The sequence below is a fragment of the Myotis myotis genome, unplaced genomic scaffold, assembly GCF_014108235.1.
Source record: "Myotis myotis isolate mMyoMyo1 unplaced genomic scaffold, mMyoMyo1.p scaffold_m19_p_3, whole genome shotgun sequence".
NCBI classification, from domain to species: domain Eukaryota; kingdom Metazoa; phylum Chordata; class Mammalia; order Chiroptera; family Vespertilionidae; genus Myotis; species Myotis myotis.
In genome coordinates, this window is record NW_023416335.1 from 138,046,524 (window position 1) to 138,067,255 (window position 20,732).

General features: G+C 39.9%; 1 protein-coding gene across 2 annotated transcripts in view; it reads left to right on the forward strand.

Moving 5' to 3' along the window:
- Positions 1–20,732, forward strand: part of PAWR (pro-apoptotic WT1 regulator) — a 117,758-nt gene that overhangs the window by 18,796 nt on the left and 78,230 nt on the right. The gene's annotated exons all lie outside the window — the stretch shown is intronic.

Sequence of the window (20,732 nt, forward strand, 5' to 3'; positions counted from 1 at the left end):
GATATTTTATGCATACACATACAGTAAGTATATTTATACATACAGAAATTTAGTCATCTTGCAAATATTATACCCTTTTTGTTTTCAGTATCTTATGAACATCTTTCTTTATATGTCAGTAAATAAATAGTTGTGTTATCCTCAATGACTACAGAATATTCATAATTTGGATTCTCCAATAATCTTACAATACATTTACTAGCTTCTTATGTTAGAACACTGAATTATGCCTTTTTGACATTTGAGTTGCTGTATCTCTTACCAGCACCATCAGGATTTGAGTGAACTCTAATTCATGTTTTTGTCTTTGAGCAATTTATAATCTAATTTGGAGAAATAAGATTATATAAGACCATTTTGAAATGTTAATAAATACATAATAACATGCTAAAGGTTGTGTCGTACTCTTAGTAACGAGAAGTGAGAGATCCCTGAAGTACTAAATGGTCCTGGAAGTTTTGTGGAGCGAGTGTGAGATTTGAGCTGATCTAGAAGGACTGATAAGAATGGACAGATGAAGAGGAGAGTCATATTTCAGACAGAGAGAGCAGAGTGGGCAGTGGTACAAAGGTGATAGTTAGCCACCTGATCGGTATAGAGGGTTTACATTAGGAAATAATTACAATAGGTGACATTGTTAATTACCTTAAAAACTAAGCTGAAGATTGTAGGCTTGATGTGTCAGCCTATGGGAGAACTTGAGCAGGATACATTCATATTTGTGAAATTAGGATTTTAGCAAGACCAGTTATTGGGCAGTGGTGTGCAGAATAGGTTAGAACAGTGGTTCCCAACTGTTTTTTAGCCATGCCCCACCTAAGCATCTCTAAAATCCTGATGCCCCCCGCCCCGTGACATATAATTCTTATTATTCAAAAAGTTGAACTCCTATTCATGTGGAGGAAGCCTAAAAGGCCATTAACTTGGTCTAAACCAGCTTCCAAAGAACATGTCATCCATGAAAGAAAAATAAAAGAATGAAGGGACAGTTGAAGTACTGAGGAAGAAATCACTAAGAAATTGTTAAAAAAAATAATATGAAGTGATGTGATATGAAAAAATAGCAAATAAAGTTTCAAAACATATAATAAAGAACTGAAATGCATAAATATGTCACAATATATATTTACATACTGTATATGAGGCCCCTAGAACCATAAGAAATGCAAAAAATTCCCTGCCCCCATGTTGGGCGTGTGCCCTATGTTGGGAACCACTGGGTTAGAGGAAGGAGAGAACAGAGGCAAAGAGATGAGTTGGGATGTTGTCATACACCAGTTGGGGAGACATTATATGTGAAGTCATTAGAACATTGTAGTAGAATATAGTTCATAAATCACTTATACTACAAGCTGTCTTTTAGAATATTTTATTTTGATTATGGATGAAAAAGGGTATTTGTCTCTCAGGATAAGTAAGCCATGTTTATAAATAACATTTGTGTGCTTACTGGGCCTGGCACCATTTAAGATATTTCAGGGTCATTAACACATTACATTTTAGAAAAACTCTAAGGAGGTCGGTGCTCTTCCTACTTCACAGATGAGGAAAGTGAGGCCCAGAGAGGATAAGCCATGTTGAATTTCTGATCTGAGGAATTAGTTGTCAATTTTGCCCTTGTCTCTTAATTTTTCCCCCCCGTGCTTCTAACTTCACAATGGGAAACCAGCACCATATTGTCTTGATTACTGTACTTTATAGTAAGACTTGAAGTTGGGTAGTGTCAGTCTTCCAGGTTTGTTCTTCTCCTTCAATATTGTGTTGGCCATTCTGGGTCTTTTGCCTCTCCATATAAATTTTAGGATATGTTTGTTGATAGCCACAAATGAACTTGCTAGGATTTTGATTGGGCCTTCACTGAAGCCTCGATCAAGTTGGAAACAACTGACATCTTGATAGTGAGTCTGCCTACCAGGAACTGGGAATATCTCTCCATTTATTTAGTTCTTTGGTATCTTTCTTCAGTTTTATACTTTTCCTCATATAGATATTTTACATATTTTGTTAGATTCCATTTATTGGGGGTATAAATATAAATATATGTTTTTAATTTCAAAACCCACTTGTTTATTGCTGGTATATAGAAAACTGATTGATTTTTAAAATATTAACTGTATTCTGCAACTTTGATATAAATATTTATTAGTTCCAGGTGTTTTTTTGTTGATTTCTTTCTGGTTTTCTCTGTAGATGATCATGTCATCTGTGAACAAAGACAATTTTCTTTCTTCCTTTCATGTCTGTATACATTTTCTTACTGTATTAACTAGGACATTAGTTTTGTTTAAGTTTAAATTACCTGATTTCATTGTAATCTTTGAGACTATAGTTTTGAAAATGAACAGAAAGACCCCTTTCTAATTTAGTAACTTTCCCTGTATTTTTCTTTTAGTTTGTACTTAGTTCTTTAAAACATTTTGTAGTTAAAACTATTTACATTGTTAAAATAGGGGAAAATAGTAAAAATTTGTTCTGGTGCAGAGAATGAGACTGTGTGATTAACAATCTTACTTCTTTCCTATTTTGAACAAAAGCCTATCTATAGTTTTTTGTGTTCCTGTAGGTTAAAAATACTGACTTTTTTCCTTAGGAAAGTAATCTTAAAAATAAAGAATAACTGCTATCCATATAGAATAACTTACATAATAGCTACAGTATACTTTTCCATTTATCATGTGATCTTTAAAAAAAAGAACACTTGTGAGTTACTCAACTAAGGATAGATCATTAAAGTATTTATTTGTTAGACTTGCTCCTTTTGGAGGACTTGAAAATGAAGCATAATTTAAGATGAGTATTAGATGGGAAGAAATTATTTAAATACGTTTCTCAGTTACTTAAGTTCTATGGATATGATGATGCATTTCCCAAACCAATAATAGGATACTTGAAATATAGGCGATCTTGGGATAATAGACATGGCCCTACTCTGTTATATGCCATGCAGGACAAGTTCTGAGGCCTCTGTGATTCATAAATCTATTATGCAAAATTCTATTAAGATCATTGTGCAAGGAATTTTCAATTTAAGATTATTGGTTTTATAGCCTTAATCTTTAAATAGCCTCCATTGGATGGGGAATTCTATATAACGTTCAAGCCAATAATGTTTAGGGTTAGTCTTTCAACATCTCCAGGACTGAAGACTTTCAAACCAAAATGTGAAGACCAATCAGTCTATTTGATATATTTGAAATAGGAAAAGACAGGAGTGAAATTATTTTAAAATGCACTTATTCCTTCCTTCTTTCCACTCTGTTTTGAAAATTTTCCTTCATTTCAGGGTCTGGACCAGAGACACAATCAAAAGTGTGTGTGTAAGGATGCTGGTGTTTGTTCTGTTGAGATGAGAATCTTTCCTTCTGGTGTGAAGTCCCCAAATTATATCCTTATATTTGACCTCTCTATAACCTTCCTTTTCTAGCAGTTATTTTTTTGCTTTGTTTTTGTTTTAATATTATTGGAGGCAAAGAGTTTAGAAGTAAGATGCTAGAATAACCAAAGACAAACTGCTTAGAGCTGCCTAGTGCAGCAGAAACAACACATCATGAGGCAGCGTAATTGAAGGAAACATGATTATAATGCCCTGTGGCATTATATGGGAATACATTTTCTCCTAATTTGAAACATTAAAAAACAGCTTTTAATGTAGAAAAATCAAGTGAACAAAGGTAAATAAAATAGTATAATGAACCCTGTGTATTACCCATGTTCATTACTTACCAGCTCTGGTCAATCTTACTTATTTGCCCCAATTCTGTTATTTTTGAGGCAACCCTAGAATCATATAATTTTATTTGTAAATATTATAAATTTATAAAATATAAGAAACCTTTTAATGATAACCATAATACCACTATTAAATATAACCTTAATATCAAATATCCAGTGTTGATGTTTCCATGATTTTCTCAATCATGTTTTTTCTATTTAGCCCAAATAAAGTCTGTTCAGTATAATTGGTTGCTATGTCTCTTAAATTTCTTTTAATATTTACATTCTTCTTTCATTCTTTTGCATCTCACTTGTTGAATAAAGCTGATCATTTGTTCTCTAGTGTTTCCTATAGTCTGGATTTTGCTGATTGCATCCCAATTGTAGTGTTTAATGTAATACTCTGAACCCTTGGTATTTCCTGTAAAGTAATAGAATTTGGTTTAAACTAGAATTTTGATCAGATTAATGTTCAATTTGGGAGCAGTGGCAAGAACACTTCATAGGGAGGACTACTTCCATTAGGAGAAAAATGTCTGGACAGCTCTCTTTCCTATGATGTTAGTTATTGATGAATTGCATAGGTCAGCTATGCCCAAACTTATTACTTATTTTAAAAATATTTTTATTGATTTCAGAGAGGAAGGGAGAGGGAGAGAGCAATAGAAACATCAATGATGAGAGAGAATCATTCATCAGCTGCCTACTGCATGCCCCACACTGGAGATCGAGCCCACAACCCAGGCATGTGCCCTGACTGGGAATTGAACTGTGACCTCCTGGTTCATAGGTCAACACTCAACCACTGAGCAACACCAGCCAGGGTAGTATTATTGATGTTTACCATATTAGAAATTAAAACTAAGAAATTCTAGAAATCTGTTAATTATTTAAAAGTAACAGTAAACCGATTGCATGCTTACATAAACGACATTTTTGTGAAAACTGTTTTCCAAAACAAAAACTTAGTGAAAAGGTTGCATTGTTTTATGTTTTTGAAAATCTTATTGTCCAGCTTAAAAGGAGACAGCTGGATTCTCTTATCTGCGTTATTTAGTTTGTTGCAATGTTACATGTCATGTAGCCTCTGGCAACTTCATGTATCCTCAGGAAAGCATGAGAGGAGAATTAAAAGCAAGTAACTTTTTAATATTGTAAAACTAGAGGCCTGGTGCATGAAATTTGAGCACGGGTAGAGTCCCTAGGCCTCCATCAGGGGCGATCTGTGGGGCGGCCAGTGGGGTGGTCGGGGGGGCCCCTGCTGGCACCCACCTTGGCCCGGCACCTGCTTCTGTAGGAGGCAACCAGTGGGGGAACTGGGGGGCCCCTGCTGGCACCCACCCGCCTTGGCTGGCCTGGGGCCTGCGGGCTGGGGGCAGCTGCTTCATTGAGCATCTGCTCCCTGGTGGTCACTGCCCATCATAGTGACCGGTCATTCCACCAGTCATTTCGCCATTCGGTCTATTTACATATTAGGCTTTTATTATATAGGATAGTTTTGACTTTGCAGATTCTCTGAAAGGGTTTTTGGGGACTCATAGGGTGCCTGGACCAAGCTTTGGGAACTGGTGGTCTAGATCTATTTTATTAGGGGTTGCAAAATGGTGATATTCTAATTCTATCATTTCCTGTAATTTATTAGCTAGAGTATTATATAAGGAGGACTTTTCTTTTACCAACTATTTAGTTACCCTGGGATATGATTTATACAAATAAGGCAGGCTAAATGCTTAATTCGTTCTCTTTTGAGAGATAGAAACTTTATTACATTTGTTTTACTATGTGGGAAAGAAAGGACCAGGAAACACCCTTTGTACTAACTGAAACCATTTCCTAATTAGAGACCCCTACAAAGGAAAGGAAGCTCCCTGCTAATACATTTGAGTTGCCTTCTTAAATTATTAAGATGCAGTTTGTGTCTTACAGGATGCTTATTTTAGTACTATATCAAATAGCATTACAGTCTCTTTAAGAAACTGTTGAGTCTAAAGGATTGGAAGCTTACAGGTTTTCGGATGCCTTTTAGTAGAAATTTTGTGAAGATTAACAAGATAATGTCTGCGAGTAGTTTATAGCCCTTTTATATTATGAGATATATTTTTGTTAACTCCATCGAAGGAAAAATATAGGCTCGGATATGGCTTGTTAAGTTTTGCTGCAATTTGATTTGAGAAAACTGAACTGTCTAATCTACTTCCAGAATTGCTTCCAAATTTGAATACTCTTGAAGCAAGACTGGGAGTTGTAAGCTCTCATAAATGATAAAAACCAGAAACTAAAACTTGGAATGGAATGAAGTCTGGAGAGAGGAGATGAGTGTCAGAGTAGTGTAAGCAATAGATTAATTAGGCATAATAAAATTTCAAGTCTTGTTCTTAAACATAAATGGAATGGGGAGGTCATCTTAATTCCTTACTTGTTTTTACTTGAGATGAAATGTGGAATCAGTTTTCCTGTACTTAACAATTTTTATTGTAATTGACTTTTGGAATTTTTATGATATAATAGAAATATGTTGAGATGAGTTTATTGAGCCAACTATCTATAGATCTTAAGATATTTGACAGTTTAAATAGTTATTTAATGTGAGTTAGAAGTGAGAAGGATGTGAGTTGAAAGAGGGAAGGAAGCTGAACCAAATAGAATAATCTGTCAGCAAAATAAATCCTTTCCAGTTAGACTTAATCTCTTGTTGTTTTTGGACCTGATGAAAATTATTTTGAAGATTAGAATTTAATAGCATAGATATGGTTTGAAGGTATCTGTTTTAGCTCTGTATTTGTGGACAATCTATATATATAAAAGCCTTAAGTGACCGGCCAACCAGCCGGTAGCTATGATGTGCAATTACCGCCAGGGGGCAGGTCCTCAACACAGGAGCTGCTGAGCGACAGCAACTTTGCAGAGTGCCTTCTCGCACTCTGGGACCCTTTGAGGGGTGTCATACTGCTGGTTTGGCCCGATCCCTGCAGGCCAGGCTGAGGGACCCCATCTGCCAGAGGGACCCCGCTCACTCCGCAGACGCCCTTCGAGCCCTGGCGCTGCCCCAGGTGCGGCCGTTTGGGGAGAGACTGTAGAAGGTTGGCTCCAGGGTGTGTCTGGCCTGTCTCGCCCAGTCCCGCCCCACCGGCCACCTTCTAATTAATTTCCTTTCAGTGTGCACAAATCCATGCACCGGGCCTCTATAGTAAGAACAATAAATTTAAATAATTTTTGCATTAAAATAAATTATGTTTTTTGAGACTTATGAGTAACCATCATCATTCCATGAAAACATATCTCAGTTTTGAAAGTAAATTAAATCTTTCATTGTTTTTTTTTTTAAATATATTTTTATTGATTTCAGAGAGGGAGAGAGAGCTGGAAACATCAATGATGAGAGAGAATCTTCTGTCAGCTGCCTCCTGTATGCCCCCCCCCAACTGGGGATTGAGCCTGCAATCCGGCCATGTGCCCTGACTGGGAATTGAATCATGAACTCCTGATTCGATTCATAGGTTGATGCTCAACCACCGAGCCACACTGGCCAGGCAAATCTTTCATTGTTTTAATCTGTTCTTTATTATATTTATTTAGGGTATATATTAAGCCTTCACAGTTGAACTCTAAAATATAAATATTGTTGATTTTTTGGAAAATTTGGTGAACTGCCCCTTCTTCCTTGAAATTGAAGAAGAGTTGTCTACTTGTAAATGATGAATGCAATGACGGAATGTTCACTATAAAGTTAAACAATTTTTTGGTTTATCTAAATAGTAGATGCATGTTGACTATACTTACATAATTATCAGTATGTTTTTTGGGTCCTCCGACCCCCTTTTTAAGTGTAACTTTGGAGCTTTAAGAAAAAAATGTTCACTGTGCTCTTGAAATAATTTGGTATCACATTTAGGAGACTTACTTTTCTTTTTTTTAAATATATTTTATTGATTTTTTACAGAGAGGAAGGGAGAGGGATAGAGAGGTAGAAACATTGATGAGAGAGAAACATGGATCAGCTGCCTCCTGCACACCCGCCACTGGGGATGTGCCCGCAACCAAGGTACATGCCCTTGACCGGAATTGAACCTGGGACCCTTGAGTCTGCAGGCTGATGCTCTATCCACTGAGCCAAACCAGTTAGGGCAGGAGACTTACTTTTTAATGTTACATTTAAAACCATTAATTTTTAAAAAGCAATATATTACCAAGCTTAATGCCATTGATTTAAAAATATAAACAAAAATATACTTCCAGGGCATGTTCTAGTAAATATAGATTTAGTGAGCTTAGTAATTCTAGTTTATAGTAATTAGTATAATAGCATGACTTGGTCATAAGAGCCAAAATTTAGAGAAGAACCCTAAGATAGAGCAACTTTTTAAAAAATATATATTTTGATTGATTTCAGAGACAGGAAGGGAGAGGGTGAGATTGAAACAGCAATGATAGGAATCATTGATCAGCTGCCTCCTGCACGCCCTACACTAGGGATCGAGCCTGCAACCCAGGCACGTGCCCTTGACCGGAATTGAACTCGGAACCCTTCAATCCGCAGGCAGACTCTATCCACTGAGCCAAACCTACTAGGGCAACTTTTTATTTTATTGCTGAATTTACATTTTTTAATTGAGGGAAGGCTTTGCAGAGGCATAGTGAAAGAAGAGGATTATTCTGATTCTCCTTTTTAGAAATGCTCTTACTGGTTTTAGAGAGAGAGGAAGGGAGAGAGAAACATGGTTGAGAGAGAAACACTAATCAGCTGCCTTCTACACTCTTCCTGCTAGGGATCTAGCTGGAAACCTAGGAATGTGCCCTGACCCGGAATCCAACCAGGGCCATGTTAGTGCTGGGGACTATGCTCAACCAACTGAGCCAGACTTACCAGGGCTGGTTCTCCTTTTTTAAAAATCACCACATCCGCCCTAGCCAGTTTGGCTCAGTGAATAGAGCATCAGCCTGCGGACTGAAGGGTCCCAGGTTCCATTCTGGCCAAGGGCACATGCCTGGGTTGTGGGCTCAATCCCCAGTAGGGGGTGTGCAGGAGGCAGCCAATCAGTGATTCTCTCTCATCATTGATGTTTCTATCTCTCTATCCCTCTCCCTCTCTAAAATCAATAAAAATGTATTTTAAAATCACCAAATCCTTTTGAGTAATGAAAACTGGGGGGGAAAGAGGTCACTAGTACCCTAGCCAGTTTGGCTCAGTGGGTAGAGTGTTGGCCCATGGACTGAAGGGTCCTGGGTTCGATATTGGTCAAGGGTATGTACCTTGGTTGCAGGCTTGATACCTGGCCCTGGTCAGGGTGTGTGGGGGAGGCTCACATTGATAACTTTTCTCTCTGACTCTCCCCCTCCCTTCCACTCTCTCTAAGAATCAGTGGATAAAAGATCCTTGTGTGAGGATTAACAAAACAAAACAGAGGGGTCACTAGTTGCAGCCCCCCACCCTTAAAGTAGTGGTCTTTGGTAACTATTTTAAGGAGATTTGCTTTGTATATTTCTTATGAAAATAATTATTTATAAAAAGTAGGTAAGTAGTTCTGAATTTTTCATTAGGTCTAGTTATTTTTAATGGCAATTTTTTGTTTGGAACATAAAATGAACTACTTTATTATAAGCTGCTATAGAGTGAATGTTGAAACCTGATCCCCAATGTGTTGATATTTGGTGGTGGTGGGGGGGGGGTCTTTGGGAGGAAATTAGGTCCTGAAGGTGGACCTCTGAGGAATGAGGTTAGTGCCCTTATAAAAGCGGTCCCTGTGAGCACCCTGCCTTTTCCACCATGTGAGGAGACTGAACCAGGAAGTGGGCTCTCACCAGACACCCAATCTGTCCGCGCCTTGATCTTGGACATCCTCCAGAACTGTGAGAAATAAATTCCTGTTGCGTATAAGCCACGTAGTCTGTGGTATTTTGTTACAGCAGCCCAAAGAGACAAAGACATGAGCTATTGTTCCAGTTAACAGTTTTATATTTTCCAATGCATAGTACTTTTCCTGGAATGTGTAAGTTTTGCATTTGCTTTGTAGTTGGACTTATTTTTGTCAAGTTATTACATTATAAGCACAGAGCCTACTTAGCCATAATATTCTTAAGATAATTAGAATGTTAATAAATCACTGCATATAACTTTTAATTTATTTCTCTTGTAAGTTGCCGTGTCAAAAGTTTACAGTAGACTATTTAAAACAAATGTTATTAAATTTTATTGGCAAAAAATCATTAATGGAAATTTAGTAAGTCTAGGATAGAACCCATGAATCTGCATTTTAAAGATCTCATTAGGTGATTCTGATGAAATTGAACTATCAGCAATACCTTGAGAAACATTGATTTACAGAATTTATTAATAGGTTTGGATTAGCTAAAACAAATTACTCAATTTAAGTCTGGTTTATTTTTCTTGGCTTTTTTCCCCTTTTTTTATTGGTTTTAGAGAGAGAGGAAGGGATGGGGAGAGGGAGCTAGGGAAACATCAATGTGAGAGAAACATTGATCATTGCCTCCAGCACACACAGCACACACCCAGACCAACCCGAGATTGAACTCCAGCCTGGATATGTGCCATGACTGGGAAATCGTACCAGTGACCTTTCCATGCATGGGATGATGCTCAACCAACTGAGCCAGGCCAGCCAAGCTTGACTTTCATTTTTAAAATTATATTTTCTGTTAGATTTCTCAGAGTTATTAAACTCTTGATATTTGGCATGTGAAGGGAGCAATAAGGAAGCATTGAGAAATGCTAATCACTCATCATAAAGGAAGTAATGGAAATGATACTGTGTTGTCATTGTAAGTAAAAATAGCTACTGCTTTCTGGGAACTCTGACGTGGCAGATAATTTGAATAAGTATTTTTAATTTATTTAATCCTGAATCTAAAGATAGGTGAGTGAATCTCCATTTTACTACTGAGAAATCTGTGCACCTGCTCAATTTTATACAACTAATAGCTAATAATGCTGAGTTTGAAATCATGGTTTATCTCACTCCCAAATCCATCCTTCTTAATAATTCACATAATAAAAATTAACAATATTCAATGATAATCCTATCTAATAATAGACAAACATGGTAATTAACTGTACCTCTGATACACTTCCCATTGCCTAATCAGGGCGATATGCAAATTAACTGCCAACCAAGATGGCGGCCGACAGCCAGGCAGCTGAAGCGAACAGGAGGCTTGCTTGCTCCAGTGAAGGAGGAAGCCAAGGTTCCCCGCCTGCCGCTGCTGGGCTCTGAGCTTGCACTCTAAGAAAAAATGTTGCAATTATAGAAGCTAAACAAACCCCATACTTTCAGCCAGCCGGCTGAGCTGGAGTTGCAACAGTGTTTCAATTATAGAAGCCAAACAAACGCAGATTCCTGCTTTCAGCAGCCGAGGTCTCAGAGCTGGAGCCGAGCCTCAGAGCTAAAGCCGGCTCTCAGTTCCATTGACAGCCATAGAAGGTAAATAAATCCCAGAATAAAAAAGAAAAAAAAGAAAAAAAGAGAGGTTGGGAGCTTCAGTCACCCGCCAGCCTGAAAACGGCCCTCAGCCCCTCACCCAGACTGGCCAGGCACCCCATTGGGGACCCCCACCCTGAAGAGTGTGTGACCAGCTGCAAGCAGCCATTATCCCCTCATCCAGGCTGGCCAGGCACCCCAGTGGGGACCCCCACCCTGAAGGGGGTGTGACCAGCTGCATACAGCCATCATCCCCTCATCCAGGCCGGCCAGGCACCCAAGCGGGACCCCCACCCTGATCCAGGACACCCTTCAGGGCAAACTAGCCTGTCCCCACCGTGCACCAGGCCCCTATCCTATATAGTAAAAGGGTAATATGCCTCCCATCACTGGGATCAGCAGAGCAGCGAGGCCTCCCAACGCTGGGATCAGTGGAGCCACAAGGCTTCCTGGCCCCTGGAGCAGCATGATGGGGGCAGCACCCAAACCCCCTGATCGCCCTGCGGCTTTGTGTGTGACAGGGGTCGAGGCCACAACCTCCCTATCCGCCCTGCTCTGTTCATGACAGGGGAAGGCGCCCCAACCCCCTGATCGGCCCTGCTTTGCGCCTGATAGGGGGGAGCTCCCCAACCCCTTGATCGGCCCTGCTCTGTGTGTGACAGGGTGCGGCGCTCCAACCCCCCCATGGGCCCTGCTCTGTGTGTGACGGGGTGGAGTCGCAACCTCCCCATCGGCCCTGCCCTGAGTGTGACGGGGGGAGTGCCCCAACCCCCTGATTGGCCCTGCTCTGTGGGTGACAGGGGGAGGCGCCCCAACCCCCTGAGCGGCCCTGCTCTGTGTGTGACAGGGGGCAGCACCCCAACCCCCTGATCAGCCCTGCTCTGTGCATGACAGGGGGTGGCGCTGCAACCTCCCCATCGACCTTGCCTTGAGTGTGACAGGGGGCGGTGCCCCAACCCCCCCAATCGGCCCTACCCTGAGTGTGACTAGGGGTGGCATCGCAACCTCCTGATCCGCCCTGCTCTGTGCATGACAGGGGGTGGCGCCCCAACTCCCCAATCAGCCCTGCTCTGAGCCCAACCAGGGGCTGCACCTAGGGATTGGGCCTGCCCTTTGCCACCTGGGAGCAGGCCTAAGCCAGCAGGTCGTTATCTCCCGAGGGGTCCCAGACTGTGAGGGCACAAGTGGGGCTGAGGAACACCCCCCCCCCCCCCCCCAGTCCACAAATTTTTGTGCACCGGGCCTCTAGTTATTAATAATACTAGTGGCCCAGTGCACGAAATTCGTTAATGGGGTGGGTGTCCCTCAGCCCTGCCTGCACCCTCTCCAATCTGGGACCCCTGGGGGATGTAGACTGCCGGATTGGGCCTAAACTGGTAGTTGGACATCCCTCTCGCAATCTGGGACTGCTGGCTCCTAACTGCTTGTCTGCCTGCCTGCCTGATTCCCCCTAATCACTCTGCCTGCTGGCCTGCTTGCCCCCAACTGCCTTCCCCCCGTTGGCCGCTTGCCCCAACTCCCCCCCCCTCCCCCCTCGCCGGCCTGCTCGCCCCCTACTGCTCCCCTCTGCCAGCCTGCTTGCTCCCAACTGCCCCCCCCTACCGGCCTGATTGCCCCCAACTGCCCTCCTGCCAGCCTGCTTGCCCCCAACTGCCTCCCCTGCCGGCCTGCTTGCCCCCTACTGCCCCCCCTCCCCCATTGGCCTGCCCTCCCCTCCTGGCCTGATCGTCCCTAACTGCCTCTGCCTCAGCCCTGCCACCATGGCTTTGTCCAGAAGGACGTCTGGAAGGTCTCCCAGTCTAATTAGCATATTACCCTTTTGTTAGTATAGATAAAGGATAAAAATTAGAATGAATAATTCTTAATAATTCACATTAAATTAACAATAATTTGTGTAATGGGCAAATAACGGGTGGATAGGTGTTTAGTAAGGTGAGGCTTGCCCCCTTGGTGTTGCCATGGAACTCTAATTACAGTGGGGCCTTGACTTATGAGTTTAATTCGTTCCGTGATGGAGCTCGTAACTCAAATTACTCGTATGTCAAATCTTAAAGTGAACGAGTGAGACAGGTGATGCTGGGTTGATGTTGTGGCATTCACTGTGACGTTCGCTGCGCCAACTAGCGGTGGGGTATCTGAAGCTGGCTCGTAACCCGAATTTTAGCTCGCAACTCAAAGCAAAAAATCGGCTGAGAGACGGCTTGTATCTCGAAAAACTCGTTAGTCGGGACACTTGTAAGTCAAGGCCCCACTGTACTTTGTATTTACTATAGTATTTTTCACAGGGGGTATAGAGATCTGAGATTCTTGTTGGTGCTCTCCCATTTTTCTTATCTCTCTTACGGTTTTAAGTGTTGAATCACACATTTTAAAACTATTTCTATATTTTCTTCTGTTTTCTGTCCTCTAGGAATACACTTCAGGGGAATGGGTGTCCTTTTATGACTTAGAATTTGCAGATGTGTAAATAGATTTTATGTAATTTGGTTTACACCTTTGTGGGTTTCTTCATCTGTCTCCATTTGAATTGATGAGTGAACCAATGTATGAAAAATCTTTAACAGGCTATCTAGATTTCCTCATACAGAGATATAAAGTCTTTAACAAGCTCTATATTTCCCCATAACAGAGATACAGTAAAAAGTCACAGGCTTAGGACTTACTTTTCTGATCTTTGATTTATTTATTTGTTAGACTACATCGTAACCTACTTATTCTAATATCACAGCCTACATACCTAGTTGTGAGAATCAAATGAGAGGTTATCTTTAGAAACTGTTTTATCAAATATAAAATATTATCCCAACAAATGATTTTTATCACTATTTCCTGTTCCAAAACTTTACTATATTTACTGAGATTTTTCTGTAATTCATTCACGTAACATCGCCTGCATTCCAATAAGGCTTTTTTGACTATCTTTTCTTTAGCTTTTTTTCAAGAGGCAGCATTTGTTTGTTGTTTGAGGTGTTTTTATTTATTTTTACTTTTATTGCCTTTTCCATTTTACTTTCTGAATATGATTAACCAGGCTGTAACCTACTGTATTATAATTTCCTGAACCTTATAGTCTCTGAGCACTGCTTAAGGTATAGAACTAACTGATCATAATAGCTTTTACTATGAAAGTAAGGGGTTATAGGGATAAGGGAAACATGGTGGGGAGGGGCTTTGGTTTAACCTACTTAATTATGCAAAGGCAGAATCAAGCTTTGTAGCTGACAAATTTTCCAGTTTAATAGGGCTTTTAAATTAGTGTTACTAAAACGAAAAAAAATTTTTTAGATAGTAAATAAGAAAACTATCATAACTAAAAGTGAAGTTTATCTTAAATGTAACATTACATTAAATGTAATGCATTAACTTTTGAAAGTTACATGCCCATGATAACATTTCTAATGGTAGAAACAACCACTGTCATTTTCCTGTGTACCTTCCAGAAATATTATCTACTTTTATCAACAAATATGTGGGGATATCCCTCAAGATTCTTTCTTTAAAGGTTGATAATGAACTCTGTAATGAATTTGAAATCTTTTGTTAGTAAGTTTTCTAGTTCAAAATATTATGGTTAAGAGTTTAAAATATAAGTTTTTAAAGGGCAGAATTTTTTCTTTAGTATAAGTATTTACTATTTACACTAATTATTTCCTTGTTTAATTTTATCTTTTTTAAAAGTACAATGAGATGCTCTTTGGCCATCCTACTAGACAGGCTGAGCCTGGATTTTAGGGAAGAGGTCTGGCCCAGAGATAACAATTTGGAGCTAGTCAGTCTGACTGTGGCAGTGGATCTCAAACTTTAGCACACATTATCATCACCAGGAGGACTTGTTGTAACACAGATTGCTGGGGTTCACCCAGTTCCTGATTCAATAGGTCTGGGTTACTGTCCAAGAATTTGCATTTCCCACGTGATGCTGATGCTACTTCTGGGGACCACAATTTTTTTTTTATCCTCACCTGAGGATATGTTTATTGATTATTTTTTAGAGTGAAGAGGTGGGGGCAAGGGAGAAAGAAAGAGAAAGAAAAACATTGATGTAAGAGAAGTATCAATCGATTGCCTCCTGTACTTGCCCTGATTGGAGATCAGAACCTACAACCTTTAGGCATATAGGATGACACTCCAACCCAGCCATCCGGCCAGGACTGGGGACCACATTTGAGAAAGAATGATCTGTGCTATTAAAAACAAGTGAAAATAGGTATATCACCTAGGGAAGTAGCTTAGATATAAAAGAGCAGAGTTCTGAGGGTGACCACATTTAGTTAATGGAGGCAACGGTGGGGCGAGGTCCTGGCCAGGGGGAGGAGAAAGTTCATGTAGTCAGATAAATTTTGAAAATCTTTTATCTTGCTTTCTCGGAAGTTTCAGAATCTGCACAGACATGGTAAAGGACTTAAGAAATCACTGAGAGGAAGGATTCTGTGTTTGAAAGAAAAGGTCTGTATGTGTGCCTTGTGGGCCAGAAGGAAGGGGTTGCAGTGGAGACTACACCCATCTCCCCTGGCCAGCCTGGAAATGGAACAGTCTCTATTGCAACTCCTTCCTTCTTTGAAGTCTCCTGTTCTGTCACCATCACTGCCCTCCTACCCATCTCTGAACACAGCTTGTGCTCTAAGAATAGGTCATATATGTACTGTGTCTCTGTATGACAGGGCGTAATGCTGTATTTCCATAAAGGGTACATGTATACTAAAATGAGAAGTACAGCTTTTAAGAAAGTGGGAATTTATCAGATCAAGTGTATCTTTTTGTTCTGTTTTTTAATTTTTAAAACAATTTTTATTGAATTTATTGTGGTTAATAAAATTATATAGGTTGCAGGTGTATGATCCTGTAATACATCAGCTGGATACTGTATTTGGATGTTCACCACCCAAAGTCAAGTTTCCTTCTGTCAACCATTTGTCCCCCCTTTACCCTCTTCTACTCCCCCCATCTCCCTTTCACTCAGGTAATCACCATACTGCTGTCTGTGTCTATGAATTATGGCTGTTTTTTCTTAATCCCTGCACTTTTCTTACCCAGCCCCTCAACCCCCTCCCTCCCTTCTAACAGCTGTCAGTCTGTTCCATGTATCCACACGTCTGTTTCTGTTTTGTTAATTTATTTTGTTCATTATATTCCACATATAAGTGAAGTTGTATGGTATTTGTCTTTCTATGACTGGCTTATTTCACTCTCCAGGTCCTTCCATACTGTCATAAAAGATAAGATTTCCCTTTTTTACAACTGAGTAGTATTTCACTGTATAAATGTACCACCGCTTTCTTATTCACTTATCTACTGATGGGCACTAGGGCTGCTATTGTAAATAATGATGCAATGAATAGAGGTGCACATATTCTTTCAAATTAGTGTTTCGGTTTTCTTTGAATATATTTCCGGAAGTGGAGTAGCTGGGTCATAAGGCACTTTTTTATTTTTTGAGGAAACTCCAAACTGTTTTCCACAGTGGCTACACCAATCAGCATTCACACTAATATTGCACTAGGGTTCCCTTTTCTCCATATCCTTGACAACATTTGTTGATTTCTTGATGACCTGGGGCCCAGTGCATGAATTTGTGCACCTTGAAAGGAACTGTGGGCTGCGAGGCTGTGGTGGGCACAGGGTGGGTCTCGGCCCATCCTCTGCACCCCTGCCCGGCCCCTCCCGCCATGGCCCCTGCAGGCAGCCCCATTCCCACCCCTGCCGCTGCTCCCACTCGCTGATGGTGCCGGACCTGCTCGCATCTGCTGACGGTGCGGAGTGATTGGGGCCATTGCCAACAGCAGGTGCGAGCTGGGCTGGAGCTGTCAGTGGGTGCGAGCAGCAGCTGCTGCCCTGATTGCCCCTCAGGAGCAGGGGGATGTGGAGAAGCCCTCAGGGGCAATTGGTCCAGCAGCTGCCGCTCACACCCACTGACGGCACTGAGCTATCGGGATTGGCGTTGGCGCCGACAGCGGGTGCAAGTGGCAGCTCCGGCGCCGGCTTTGGGTGCAAGTGGAGCTGGCACCAGCAGCAGGTGCAAGCTCCGGGTGGGACCGTGGCGCATAGGAGCAAAGAATTTCCAGTAACCACTAGAGCAGGGGTGGGCAAACTTTTTGACTCGAGGGCCACAATGGGTTCTTAAACTGGAGGGCTGGAACAAAAGCATGGATGGAGTGTTTGTGTGAACTAATATAAATTCAAAGTAAACATCATTACATAAAAGGGTACGGTCTTTATTTTTTTTAGTTTTATTCATTTCAAACGGGCCGTAGTTTGCCCATGGCTGAGCTAGGGCATAAATGCCATTTAACAAAGAAAAATCAACCAAAAAAATGAGTTCATGTGTCACCTCTGACACTTGTGTCAGAGGTTTGCCATCACTGTTATAGATAATCATACATTATGGACTCTTTAAAATCTGCCTTCATTCAGCACAGTCGTGTTGCCTATATCAGCTTTGTTAACATTTATTTCCTGTAATCTTTTCAAATGGTTCTCTTCCCAGCTTTGGGGTGCTTCCTCATGTACATGCACTGGTTGATACTTAGTTTAAATCTAGAAAAGGACCCTCTCACTCTCTGGAGCTCTGTGTGCAGCACTCTTTTCAGAATTCTGCCCTGCATGCTTTAGCTACCTTGGCCTTCCTGGATTTCCACATCCATTATTTTCAATTCAGGGAGATTGCTGGGCTCTGCTGGTGTTCCTCTTCACGGTATTGCAGTCTGGAAGCTCTCTGGGCAATAATTGTAGAGCTCACCTTGTTAGTTTTCTGTCTCTTGAGTTATTCTTGTTTGCTGCCTTATGTTCATTGTCTAAGAACCATTGCTTCATATATTGGATCTGTTTCTCTTACTGTTTCAGACAAGAAAGTTAATCTGGTCCCTATTACTCTAATTGGCCTGAAGTAGATGTCATTACTGTTAATTTATGAATCTGTATTTCCAGTGTCTGTTTTCCTGTTAAGCTTGAGAATTGTGTGCCAGACTGCCTACTGAAAATTTCTGCCTTTTTTCCCTAAAAATTATAATCTTTTCCTGCTAAACTTTATTGTTTCTGTGTTCCCTCACTTGTGAGTATTTTGACCTAGTGTTTCCAAGTTACTGATATGAATGTTCGCAATTACATGAGTATCTTCCCTTTATCTCTGCCTCAATTCCATATTACATCTATTTATTCATCACATGTTGTCAACTTTAGTTTCTAGATAATGCTCAAATTCATTTGCTTCTCTCTCATCCTCATTATTACTACTCTAGTTCTGGCTCCAATATTGCTCACTTGGATCACTGTAGTAGCTCCTAATTAATTTATTTGCTTCCAGTATGTTCTCCATCTTGTAGTCAGAGCTAGATTTCAAAACAGATATCTATTCATACAATTTTCCTTGCACTTCTACTTCCTCAGTATTTCCTTCAGGGTACAGTAGCAAGATTCCTTAATTGTTACTGAACAAAAGAAAGTTTAAGTGCTGGTAGTCCCCAGTACCCAAGTGTTAACTCAGGAGGTGGTAAAGAACCATCAGAATTAGCTTTCTAAGTTAAGCGGGAAGCAAAGTCATCCAGAGCCTTCCTTGGTGGGTTGAATTATGGGAAGGGGAAACACATTGCTATTGCACAGAAGGGTAAGAGGTCTATCTTTTGAGCTGTTGTCTTAGAATTGATGCAAAACTTTCTTACATGGGAGTGTATCCCCTCTTTTCAATAGATTGTTCACAAGTACCACATTATAATGGTATCATTGGTCATACTATAACTATTGGATTGACTAGTCCATGCCCTTTCCTCTACACACACATACTTTGCTGGTGCTTTAGCGGAACAGTATTTATAATTAAGATTACAGTTATGTTTAACCAATTCTATTATTTATGTAAATTGTGGGTGCTGTTATTGTGTGTAGACTTTCATCTATTATTCTAATCAATTTTGTTGTGCCAATAAGGATGCTATTTTCCTGAGTCATAGGACCAGAATATTCTCCCAATATTACCAAAAGGATTTTTGGGTTTCCCCCCTATCTATTCTTTAAGAACAGGAAATTCATTTTTCTTAATCTTCTCATCTAATTTTCTCAGGTTTAGAGAAGCCGTTTTAACACATTTCACTACTTGAATTAAGCTGATCTGACAAGTTGGCTTTTAAAGGAAGATTTCAGATCATTCAGATAGTTCTACTACAGTAGTACTTGATTTTCTGTAGTTTGTCACACTGCAGGTAATGATCATTTAGAGCAATTTGAGTTTTTAGGCATAAACTAAAAGTTGTAGAATTAAATGGGTGACAATAATCGATCAAGCAAACTTTAATAACAATTTGAAATTTAGAGGGTGAATTTATTTTTAATAAGCACTGATATATTTGAGTGAAAAGTGTTTAAGGAAATTGAAATTTCCCCAATTTTAAAAAAATATTCTGCTTTTTAGTAGAGAACTTCTGTTCTTCAAAAGTAGACCAGTTGAGAGTTTTTAAATGATGCAGTTGATAGAGGATTTTCTACAGCTAGAATATTTAATGTAGTCATTTTTTGCTTGAAGTAGAGATGTGGTTTTAAATACTACAGTGTAAAAAAAATAGCTAGCACAATAATGTGTAGAAATCTACCAAAAGATCAATTTAATTTAAATTTTATTTCTTTATTAATGATGGAGAACATAAATGTGAAAACTCATGATAGAACATTTTAAGTTCTTTAGAAAAGAAACTCTTTGTCAAATCCGAAGTCCAATGCTTTGCTTTTAAGCCAGGTTTCAGTCCCTCACAAACTAATTTAAATCCTCCCAAGAATGCACAGTGTCCCTGCCAAAGGTTTTCACATGGGGAGTGATGAAAAGATGTGCTGCAGAATATACATTCTTTGTAAACACACGTTAGGAACAGGTTAATATAAAGGTTGGAAAATGAAGTGCATTTGTCTGTATTTTTCTTATTTTATGATTGAACTCTTTATAGAGAGCTTTTGAAAAGCCATTCCCTACAGTATCACAAATCTGAAGCTTTTTCATATAAAGATTTAAAGTGACTTGAATTGAAAGTCTTTCTTTAATCAGCTGAAATCCTCATATTTATCAAATTGTGGTCTATATTACAAGGTATATTTAGCCAATGCGTATCTTTGTGTTACTTAGTAAGTTAAACATTTAAGTTCTACAAATGCTGTTGAAAGTCTTTTAGGGTCTTTCCAGTTGTAAGCTTAATTATTTTTAATCTTTTCCTTTCCTCCCCTTTTTTTTCATTGTGGTAAAATGTACATAACATAAAATTTACCATTTTCATAATCTTAAAGTGTACAGTTCAGTGCCATTAAGTACATTTACATTGTTGTGTAGACAGTTTTTCCTCTTACCAAACTGAAACTGCATTGAACAGTTAACTTCCCACCCCCACGCCTAGCTACCACTATTGTAGTTTCTGTCTCTTTGAATTAGACTACTTTAGGTGCTTCATAGAAGTGGAATCATACTATACCTGTTCTTTTGTTACTGGCTTATTTCATTTAGGGTAATATCTTCAAAGGTTCATCCATGTGGGTAGTATGTGTTGGAATTTTTTTGTTAAGGCTGATTAGTATTATATTGTATGTGTATGTACACACACACCACTTGTCTAT